The following is an 11,230-nucleotide window of genomic DNA, read 5'->3' as shown; positions in this document are numbered from 1 at the left end:
TTTTACTATTTTTCTTTCATCTCTGACACTTCTATTATAGAGAAAGGGCAAATCGCAATATTAAATTATTTCCTCTAATTAATCCCCTTTTAATGTTCATGAATTTCATGCACCAGGTCACTAGTGATATCCATAATAGGGAAGGATAGAGGGAATAGAAAGCAAGGTCTAGAGAGGTTTTGTTTTGTGTGTAGATATAGGGATCCAGACAAGAGGTTGGGAACAACCAGGAATAGAGGTTTCAGGTGCAAGTGGGGATTTTGAGAATACAGCTCAGGTGACATCCATTATAATACTGTTCAGAACCTCTTCCAGGAACACAGGTAAATATTTTGTCATTGGGGTTGAGTTAAACTTTAAACACATTTGAACTCTATCTTGATCACTTAACAAGGTTACCTTGGGTAAGTCTTCTAGTCTTTTTGAGCCTCCATTTCATTATCTGTTTATTGAAGTAATAATAGAGCCAACTTCATAGGGCATTTCTGAGGACTATGTGTGATATAAGTTAAAAGTTTAGCATACACGGTTCTTTTAATTATTCCTAATTCTTCACCCCTTTCCATATTCACATCTTTTCCCATATGACTTGGCAATTCCTTGCACCAAAGGCAGAGTTTATTTCCCCTTATCACTGATGTTGGCTTGGTCATGTGGTTTATTTGGCCAATGGAATGTGGGTAGAAATTTCCACATAAGCCTTCAAAGGAACCCCCTAAGGGAACTTCTAATTTTTGCCATGAGAAGAATATGCCCCCAGTGAATGCTGCCTCTTTGATCTAGGGTAGGGGGGTGTCTCAGAATGAACACACCTGTGTCAAATCTGCATAACTCTGGATGTGTGAATAAATGCTTATTGTACGCCACTGTGTTTGGGACTTGTTTATTGAACAGCAATAGGTGACTACACATCCCAGTTCTGAGGTATAGCCTGGGAATCCAAATTTCCCAGGTTATGCTCAATAATAGAATTTGTGATCCACAGCAATGCCCTTATTGTTCTAAAGCCATACCACTTTTTTACTGAATTTATTTTATGCTAAGTGAAATAAGCCAGTCAGAGAAAGACAAGCACCATATGATTTCACTTACATGTTAAGTCAATTAACAAAATAAACTAACAAACAAAGTGGAGACAGACTCATGGATAGAGAACAAACTGACAGCTGTCAGAGGCGAGGGGGTTAGGGGCAGGGTGAAAAGGATGAAGGGAGTAAGCAAAGGAAAAAAAGAGTAAGACACATGGACACAGAAAACAGTATGGTGATTGCCAGAAGAAAGGGGTAATGGGGGGAGGAAAAGAAGATAAATGGTGATGGAAGGAGCCATACCACTTTTAAAGCACCACCTGAATTTTAACTTTGAAAGGTGCCCATTGACTGCTAGATGACTTTGTGGGAAAATTATCCTATATAATAAAAGGCTAATAGGTAAATCGACCAAACAGCAGAACGACCGGTCGCTATGACGCTCACTGAGCACCAGGGAACAGATGCTCAATGCAGGAGCTGCCCCCTGGTGGTCAGTGCACTCCCACAGGGGGAGCGCCGCTCAGCCAGTAGCCAGGCTCTCAGCTGGCAAGCGCAGCAGTGATGGCAGGAGCCTCTCCCACCTCTGTGGCAGAGCTGAGGATGTCTGGACATAGGACATCCTTAGCTCTGGGAGCCGGCCTAAGCCATTGGTTGGACATCCCCTGAGGGCTCCCAGACTATGAGAGGGTGCAGGCCAGCCTGAGGGACCCCCCCTCCAAGTGCACAAATTTCGTGCACTGGGCCTCTAGTATTTTCTTTAAAAGAGTTTTTTAATTTCCTCTCCTATGCTTTTACTCAAAGATTATTTACCCCCTCTTTCTCCACAGGCCTCTTCTAAATAGATTTCTCTTCTTTCCCATCACCTAGATTCCCCTGTATTCTTCAATCCTGGCCTTACATGTGACTCCTTTATACACCTGACTTTATTACTCCAGCCCACACTGACCTCCCCTTTCTCCACACATCTGCTGCTCTTGCCATCAGCACTATGTAGTTAAAGCTAACTCCATAGTGATTTATTGAATTTCTTCCCTCCTCCTAGCTAAACTGACAGTTCCTCCAGGTAAGGGCTGTCTTTACCCCTGTATCTCCCATGATCTCTAACATAAAGAAAGATATACAGTCAAGGTTTTCACATCAAGTCAATGGATATCATTCTATTGACTGTGTGGATTTTTAAAAGCTAGCTCTGAAAAAACTGAGTGTTTCATTTATAAGAGAAGTTAAGATTTATTCCTTTGGACAACAGACATGAAATTGAATCTCAAAATTGCAGAACATCACCTTTCCCCCTTTTTTGTGATGGTGTTCCAACATCCAGTTTTGTGTTCTTATTTGGGGTCATGGTCTGTGACAGAAATATGATAATTATATCCAACTTGGAAAAAGGCTTCTGTTTCAGTCTATCCCACCCTCATTTTTTTGTTCCTTCCAAAGATGCAGAGTTGCATAATCCTTAGTAGGGTTTCAACCTGCAGTTTCAGGGAATAGTGATAAATCATGGCTTGTCCCACAGCTTAAAATGCATGGAGATAATGAAGCTGAAAGAGTTTCAGCTAATTCTAATTTGTAAACAACTTTTATCTATAAAGCTTTGAATCAGATGAACAACTACTTATGAAAAATGGCATTCAGTCATCATCTAATTTGCTAACCATAATTTTTGAAATTGTTTTGGAATAAATATTGACCCAGAGTGGAATTTTCCTCCTAATATTGGGACTAATCTAAATGTTTTAAATCTATCTTTCTTATATCTAGATTGAATTTACATTAATAACTTTTTAAAAGAATATTGAACTATTAGGCAGTACCTCTTAAAGTTAAACATATATGCCCACTCTACAACTCAGCGCTTCTAAAACTCTTGGATATATGCAATGGAAATAATTGTATATATTCACCAAAAGACTTGCATAAGAATTCTCACTGAAACTCCAAACTGTAAACAATCCAATGTCTATCAATAATACAATGGATAAATAAATTATAGTATAGTTAAAATATTATACAGCCATGAAAAAGAGTGCAACAGCAAGGGTGAATCTCATAGACATAATTATGGTTTTTTTCAAAAGACCAGACACAAAGGAATAAATTCTGTAGTATCCCATTTATGTGAAGTTCAAGAAGAGGCAAAATTTATATATGAGAGTAGAAGTTAGAATAATCTTTCTTGGGGTGGGGACACATATTGACTGGGAGGTGGTAGAATGAAGCCTTTTGGGCTGCTAGAAAGTTCTACATCTTAACCTGGATGTTGGTTACAGAGCCCTATATATTACAAAAATTCATCAAGCTATAGGCTATAAATAGATGCAGTATGTCTATTATATGTATATCAACTAGTGGCCTGGTGCACAAATTTGTGCACATTGAAAGGAAATTAATTAGAAGAAATATTTTAATATCACTATTCGCTCTTTCTCTATAATAGAAATGTCAACCAAATTCACAATCGACAATGACAGATCGAAACACACACGTGCAATTGGAGCCAGCAAGAGCTTCATATGCATTGCGCATGCGTGAGTCAACTTAGCCTTTTATATACTAGTATATAGAATAAACGTGCTTAATTAGACCTGCTTTCCGATGTAGCTAAACTTTTCCAGCCCAGTGAAGCACCCCAACTTCTCTTTCAGGTAATTGTCAGCAACACAGCAGTAAATATCAACATGAAGCACATTATTATTGTAGATCACGCAGGGAGGACAAGGGGTAAAATATTTAATTGCAGCAGTGTTTGACTATATTCTGTGCAGTAAGAAAACCTGAAGTCGTTTTCAAGGTCCACCATTTCTTATTTCTTTTCAGTCAGGTCAAGTTTCTAAACGTTGTAAACCTCTGTTTTCTGGCTAATGAAAAGAAAATAGAATTCCACCAAGTCTCCTATCTACTAGGTACCTACTCCAGGAGGATCAAATGAGATGAGGCATGGGAAAACGCTTCACAGATATTTTGTTAAAGTGTGAAATATTTCCACCTGGCTATAAAGTAAGTCGTGTCCCTGGGCTGAAGAAATTGCAAGGAGGCTAGTTGTCACTAGGGCGAGGAAGCCAGGCATTGCTATATGATGTATGTCATTACCCAGATGGACACTTAGCATATTAGCTTTTTATATATAGATAGATTTTTATAAAAGAAAAAAAAATCTCACTTGAATTAGGAAAAAATAAATATTTTAAATGTCAATATTCATAACTTACCAAGTTTAGTTTTTCAAGCCTTTAGGTTTCAGCATAGCATAATATTACGACAGATAGAACTACTCAATGAAGGGTTAACTGAATCTCGTGATAATTGGTGTCTAGTAAATGTTTCAGTTACTTATATACCTAGTCCAAGAGTGCACAAAGATACATATCAACAAGAGCAAGCTATTTAGCACACTGACTGGCTAAATATCCACCAGTGATTATGTCCTATGCCAACCTGTCTCCAGATTGACAAGATAGTGTTAATGCTGCAGCAAGGGAAACAGAAACAAAGGCAGGTGCTGATGCCACCTTAACAATGAGGGCCTATTTTCTCTCATGCACCTGAGAACACCAGTGAACTTGGTCATTGTTCAGCAGCAGAAACCTCGGAGTTTCTCTCATCCTTAGTTCTTGTCATGTGAACACAGTATTGACTTACAAGGTGATTCTGCCCTGTGTCTCTTGACAAGAGATTCCTCCAAACCCATAAACTGCGTCATCATGATTGACCAACCAGTGGTCATCCTTCCTCACCGCCCCCACCCTTTTATCCCAAGCTGTTTGTTCATATTGTTCATTAAAAAAAAAAAAAAAAGAATGGAAGAGGAGGAAAGACAGCAGTCCAAGTCCAGTAACAAGCAGCACAAAAGATTCATTTGTGAAGGGCAAACATTAACAGCACGAATAGCTGCAGGGGTTTGGGGAAAGCCTGTCTACTTCGGAGAACCAACAAGGAAAAGTTGAGTACAGACAAACTGCTTGCTCCAAAGAGAATACTATGTGGGAGGGTATGGAAATAACTATGTCCTGGGAGCCTGTTTTACTTTCTGTGGTTTTTCGCCAACATGAAATGCAAGAACAGCCAGAGTGACAGAATAATACACCTTAAAGCCTCAAGTCACCAGACTTGATAATTGTCTTTTTCAAATTGTTTTTCATGCTGTACCTTGCATTTAGTTGAGAGAGAAAAAAAAAAGAGGTAACACATACATTTTCTTCAATTATAAGTTGAGTCCTAGCATTTTATGAAAATTTATTATCCAAAAGATTGCCTAGAGGACCCATAACACCCTCACTGAGGTTTTCTAGATTAATGCTTTGGGTAAATGCTTCATAACTAGGGTTTAAATAAGAAGGGCTTGCTGACTAATGTTTAGTTAATTCTCATATGGTCATTGACACAACATCCTGGATAATAAAGAGATGATTATTTTTACTCTGTTGTGTCTAAAATACTAAATGAGCAAAACTGTCTGGAGACAAAAGTGAACAACACATGAAATGAGAATATGGTGAAGTGGTCTTTTCAAAGTAGTTTAGGAAAGGAAAGCCTCCCAAAACTAAATCTTTTCATTATATTCCTCCAGATAAACAATTTTCACAGATCAGCATGAATATCCTTCCATATTTAAAGCAATGCATTGTTTTTCTTTTTAATTTCTTCATTGATTAAGGTATTACATATGTGTCCTTATTCCCCCATTACCCCTGCCTCCCATTCATGCCCCCACCCCCCTGTTGTCTGTGTCCATTGATTAGGCTTACATGCATGCATATAAGTCCTTTGGTTGATCTTTCCCCCTTACTCCCACCATCCCTTACCTTCCCTGAGGTTTGACGTTCTGATTGATGTTTCTCTGTCTCTACTAGAGGAATCCACAGCCAGAAAAATCTCTGACATATGCTGAAGCAATTTCTTCACTGATACTGCTCCTAGGGCAATTGAAACGAAAGAGAAAATAAACAAATGGGACTACATCAAAATAAGCTTTTGCACAGCAAAGGAGACCATCAATAAAACAACAAGAAAGCCCACTGCATGGGAGAACATATTTGCCAATGATATCAATGATAAGGGTTTAATCTCCAACATTTACAGGGAACTCATGCAGCTTAACAAAAAGAAGATAAACAACCCAATCAAAAAATGGGCAACTGATCTAAATAGATACTTTTTGAAAGAAGACAGAAGGAAGGCCAAGAGACATATGAAAACCTGCTGAAAGTCACTAATTATCCGAGAGATGCAAATCAAAACGACAATGCGGTACCATCTCACACCTGTCAGAATGGCTATTATCAACAAATCAACAAACGACAAGTGGTGGAGAGGATGCGGAGAAAGAGGAACCCTCGTGCACTGCTGGTGGGAATGCAGACTGGTGCAGCCACTGTGGAGAACAGTATGGAGTTTCCTCAAAAAACTAAAAATGGAACTCCCATTTGACCCAGTGATCCCACTTGTAGGAATATATCCCAAGAAACTAGAAACACGAATCAGAAAGGATATATGCACCCCTATGTTCATAGCAGCACAATTTACCATAGCTAAGATTTGGAAACAGCCTAAGTGCCCATCAGCAGATGAGTGGATTAAAAAACTGTGGTACATCTACACAATGGAATACTACGCTGCAGTAAAAAGGAGTTCTTACCATTTGCAACAACATGGATGGAGATGGGGAGCATTATGCTAAGTGAAATAAGCCAGGCAGAGAAAGATAAATATCACATGATCTCACTCATTTGTGGAATATAATGAACATAAACTGATGAGCAATGCATTCTTTTAATCACAGCAAGGGAACATGGTTTATCTCTGCTGATCCCACTTAGAATTACCATTTCCTTTAGGAAAGTGATTTTATTTTATTTTAATTTCCCCCATTACCATTTATTCCCCCCTATATCCTTTCCCCTCCTCTTTCTTTTTTTAAATCATTTTTAGAGCTTTATTGTTGAAAGTATTACATATGTCCTTTTTTTCCCCCCCACTGACCCCTTCTAGCCCACCCCACCCCGCTAGGAAAGTGATTTTGAAACTTTGGTAGAAGTTAGAATAACTGGAGGTGCCCTATTAAACTTATGGTCTCCAATGTCCTCATCCCGATACTTTGAGTTAGCAGGTCTGGGGTGGGCCTTGGAAATGCATTTCTGTGAAACATTCCAGGTCATTCTGAAGCTCAGAGATTGCACTCTGAGACTCCATAACTCCATCCCACATTCCACTGGTGCTGAACTGCTAAGTCTTAGTCCCAATGTCACTGACTTGAACAATTCCGAAGTTAACATGAAAGTTTGGAAACTGCAAGGCACATCAACCTTGTTCCATTGTTTGTGACATTAAGCTAAGGAATGTTCAAGAGCACAAATAGGGACTTGCTCCTCTTGTCACTGAAGGTCACTCCCATAAATCACCTATCACGCTGCCTGCTGACTGGAGTCAATGACAACATTACCCCGGTTCCCCCTTAGTAACTACCTGATTGAGAAAATGCAAGAAATTCAACTGCATGGGGGTAGAGAAAGGGTTTGAGAATTATTAAAAAAAAAAAAAAAAAAAAAAAAAAAAAAAAAAAGCTAGGAACCTATTTTTTTTTCAGTGCACTTTGCCTCCAGATTAGAAACATCCCACAATATCCACTTGTTTAACAGAAGAAGCAAATGTGAGAAGACACCATTATTTTATTCAGAACATTCCATTTCCCAGCAAAAATGAGTTTCCAAAATTCACCTTAACTTTGTACCAAAGTCCAAGTCCATAGCAAGTGCTCTTGAGATAAGAATGTGAAACTATGGACCAGGAAAGATCCCCATTTCAATTGAAGCCTCATTAGGGTATCAATTAAACTGAATGCAGTGGTTTTGTGGGGTTATTTTCCTTCAGTTCTCCTACTTGTCCTGTGCAAATCGTTCCAACAGCCTTCCCCAGTGAAGGGACTTCAGAAATAGGAGCTGTCTTCAGGGGAGGAAGAGTGAAGTGTTGATGTGCTGACCCCTGGGCACAAAAGCCCACTGACAGATGGGAAGAAAAAAAGAAAAGTGCTGAGAGGATTAGACACAAAAGGATCTTATAAGGAGTCAAGGCAATAGCACGTCCCTCTGTTAAGAGGCCACCACATATTAATAGGACACAAACAATGTGAGGGGTAAACAAAATGCCCAGGACACATGAGGGCAAAAGGGGAGATAGCGGCCATCTGAACAGCCAGGTGCAAGCACTGCCAGCACGTCTGTTGGGCCTCTGGAGGTCGGATTTGAAAAGCCTAAAAGGGTTATGCCGATTTCAACATCCACTGTTATCCCTGGGATCTGGAGGGCAATTATAAAGTCATCTTTCATAGTGGGCTATCCCACAAACATTAGTCGGCTGCTATTACGCCTGACAGTTGGGCCAGCTTCTGGTTCAAAAATAGCCCATTTGTCAGTTTCCTCTATTCCCTGCTATTGTGAAAGAGGCAGAATTAGAAGGCATTGCTGGGACGCCAGCTGAATCACTTTGAAATTGTGGCATTGGTTTGTCAGAGAAAAGAGGGGACTTCGGGGCCCCAGGGGCTAGAAAAGGATAGTGGGTTGTGCTAAAGGAAATGCCTACTTTGGGAAAGCTGTCTGCGGAATTCCCTGAAATGAATTGCACATGGGAGCTACACAAAGACTTCAGAGATCTTTTAGATTCACGGCCCCATACCCTTGTCTAGTTCTGCCAGGCCTCACTCTCTCTCTTCTCTTATTCTATTTAAAGTGATGGAAATCAAATAAACAAGATAGGAGTTTGCACAAGGGCCCTCAGGAAAAGCACAATAGCCATTGACAAGTGCTCAAGAAACTTTCACATGTCATGAGCACACCATGTGCCTTTACTAACTACTTACTCAACAGTCTCTGAATCATTCCCCATAAAGAAAACTCCTTTTAGACTAGGAGAGCCCAGCCCGAAAATGTACAGCTCACCAAACACACAGCTGCCTTTCTAAGAGACAGAACCTCTACACTAAAACATAACAACAGCAATTGCAAGGGGATTCCAATCCTTAAAGGAATTATTTGTAATGCCTGTGTTTCCTCATCTAGATACAGAGGCATCTCCAGTCAAGCCTGTGTCTGGAACATGCTCACTGTGGACTCTTGATTTGAGTCACGATCAAGGCAGCAGGATGATGAATCAATGAAGTATCCATGATAAGAAAACACTACAGTGGCAAAAGCCATCATACAAAATCATGTCAGTGCAATTATCATAGAGGCCCAGGAAAAATGCACCTATTGATAGACTGAGAATTTATATACAGTTGACCCTTGAACAATGTGGAGGTTAGAGGTGCCGGCCTCTGGACAGTAAAAAAATCACTGTATAACTTTTGACCCTCAAAAACATTAACTACAGTCATCCCTCAATATCTGCAGGGGAATGGTTCTAGGACATCCCACAGATAACAAAATCCACAAATGCTCAAGTCCCTTTCGATAAAACGGCATAGATCAACACATATAGTTGACCTTCCACATCCATGGATTTCCAATAACGGATTGAAAATACTGTTTTTGATGTGCTGTTAGTTAAATCCATGGATGCAAAACCTGGAGATATGGAGGGCAAATTGTATATTTATCCAAAAAAAATCTGCATGTAAGTGAACCTGCGCCGTTCAAACCCATGTTGTTCAAGAGTCAACCATGTAGAATAATGGTGGTGCCCCAGGGCCGGGGGCAAGGCTTGTTAGCTGCGTTCCTGCCTCCACCAAGGACGAAGCTTATGCCTCCCACCCAGGCCCCAGGGTCCTGTGGGACAGGCCAGCGGCCACGAGGAACGAGGAATGGGGGAAACAAATCCTGAAGGAACTAGATGAGTATTATGAAAAGTTTAAACGGGAGACAGATAGCAACCAGAAGAGGAGAATGCTGCACTGTATTCAGAGAGCCCTGATCTGGAGCCAGGAGCTGGGCGACAAGAAGATCCAGATTGTGAGTCAGATGGTGGAGCTGGTGGAAAACAGGACCAAGCAGGTGGACAGTCACGTGGAACTCTTTGAGGCACACCAAGAGGTCAATGACACCACTGGCCACAGTGGTAAAGCTGGCCAGGATAAGTCCAAGAACAAGACAATCACACAGGCAGAAAAGCCCAATAACAAGAGGTCTGGGAGACAGTGCAACAATGAAAATCGGGAGAATGCAGGCAATAATCACTACCACGATGACAGCACCTCAGGAACACCTAAGGAGAAGAAAGCAAAGGCCTCTAAGAAGAAGAAACACTCCAAGGCCAAAGCAGAGGGAAGCATCCCCTGCAGACCTTCCCATCCACCCGAACGAGCCCACGCACTGTCTGTGCAATCAGGTCTCCTATGGAGAAATGATCGGCTATGACAATGACGTGTGCTCCATCGAGTGGTTCCACTTCTCCTCTGTAGGACTGAATCATAAACCAAAGGGCAAGTGGTGCTGTCCCAAATGTAGAGAGGAGAATGAGAAAACAATGGACAAAGCCCTGGAGAAATCCAAAAAGGAGAGGGCTTATAACAGATAGTTGGTGGACCTTATTGAACAGGGAGGAGAACTAAGCCAGTGTATTTATTACATTGTAACCTTTGGTGAGGCTCAAAAACTGTACACTGTATATTTTTAAAGAATGTTATAAAAGGAGCCATTCCTTTTGTAGGGATGGCAGTGATTCTCTGCCTTCTGTTTTTGTTGGTACACATGTGTAACAAGAAAGTGGTCTATGGATAACATTTTAGAAACTACAAATATAGGTTTGAATTAAACACTCTAGTGAGTCTCAGAAAAAAAAAGACTCAACTATTATATATATATATATATATATATATATATATATATATATATATATTATATGTGGTTGACTCTCTCTCTCTCTCTCTCTCTCTCTCTCTCTCTCTCTATATATATATATATATATATATATATATATATATATATATATATATATATATATAATAAAAGCCTAATATGCTAAGTGTCTGGTCAACTGGTCAGCCATTCAACCAATCAAAGTGTAATATGCTAATGATATTCTAAGGCCGCTCAATCACTCGCTATGACGTGCACTGATCAGCAAGGGGAAGACAGTTGATCAATCAACCAGTCACTATGTTGTGCACTGACCACCAGGGGGTAGATGCTCCAACTCATAGGTTAGCTTGCTGTTGGGGTCTGGCTAATCAGGACTGAGCAAGAGGGGCTGAACATGCTCTGGAGCTC

General features: G+C 40.3%; 1 pseudogene across 1 annotated transcript; it reads left to right on the top strand.

Annotated features, from left to right (window-relative positions):
• The first annotated feature begins 9,838 nt into the window (after positions 1-9,838).
• LOC308256173 (inhibitor of growth protein 1-like) lies at positions 9,839-10,538 on the top strand (annotated as a pseudogene). Its single transcript has one exon. The product of its transcript is annotated as an inhibitor of growth protein 1-like (transcript).
• The last annotated feature ends 692 nt before the right edge of the window (positions 10,539-11,230 follow it).

The sequence above is a fragment of the Plecotus auritus genome (assembly GCF_963455305.1).
Source record: "Plecotus auritus genome assembly, chromosome: 8".
Taxonomy (NCBI): Eukaryota; Metazoa; Chordata; class Mammalia; order Chiroptera; family Vespertilionidae; genus Plecotus; species Plecotus auritus.
This window is presented reverse-complemented; position numbering and strand designations above follow the sequence as displayed.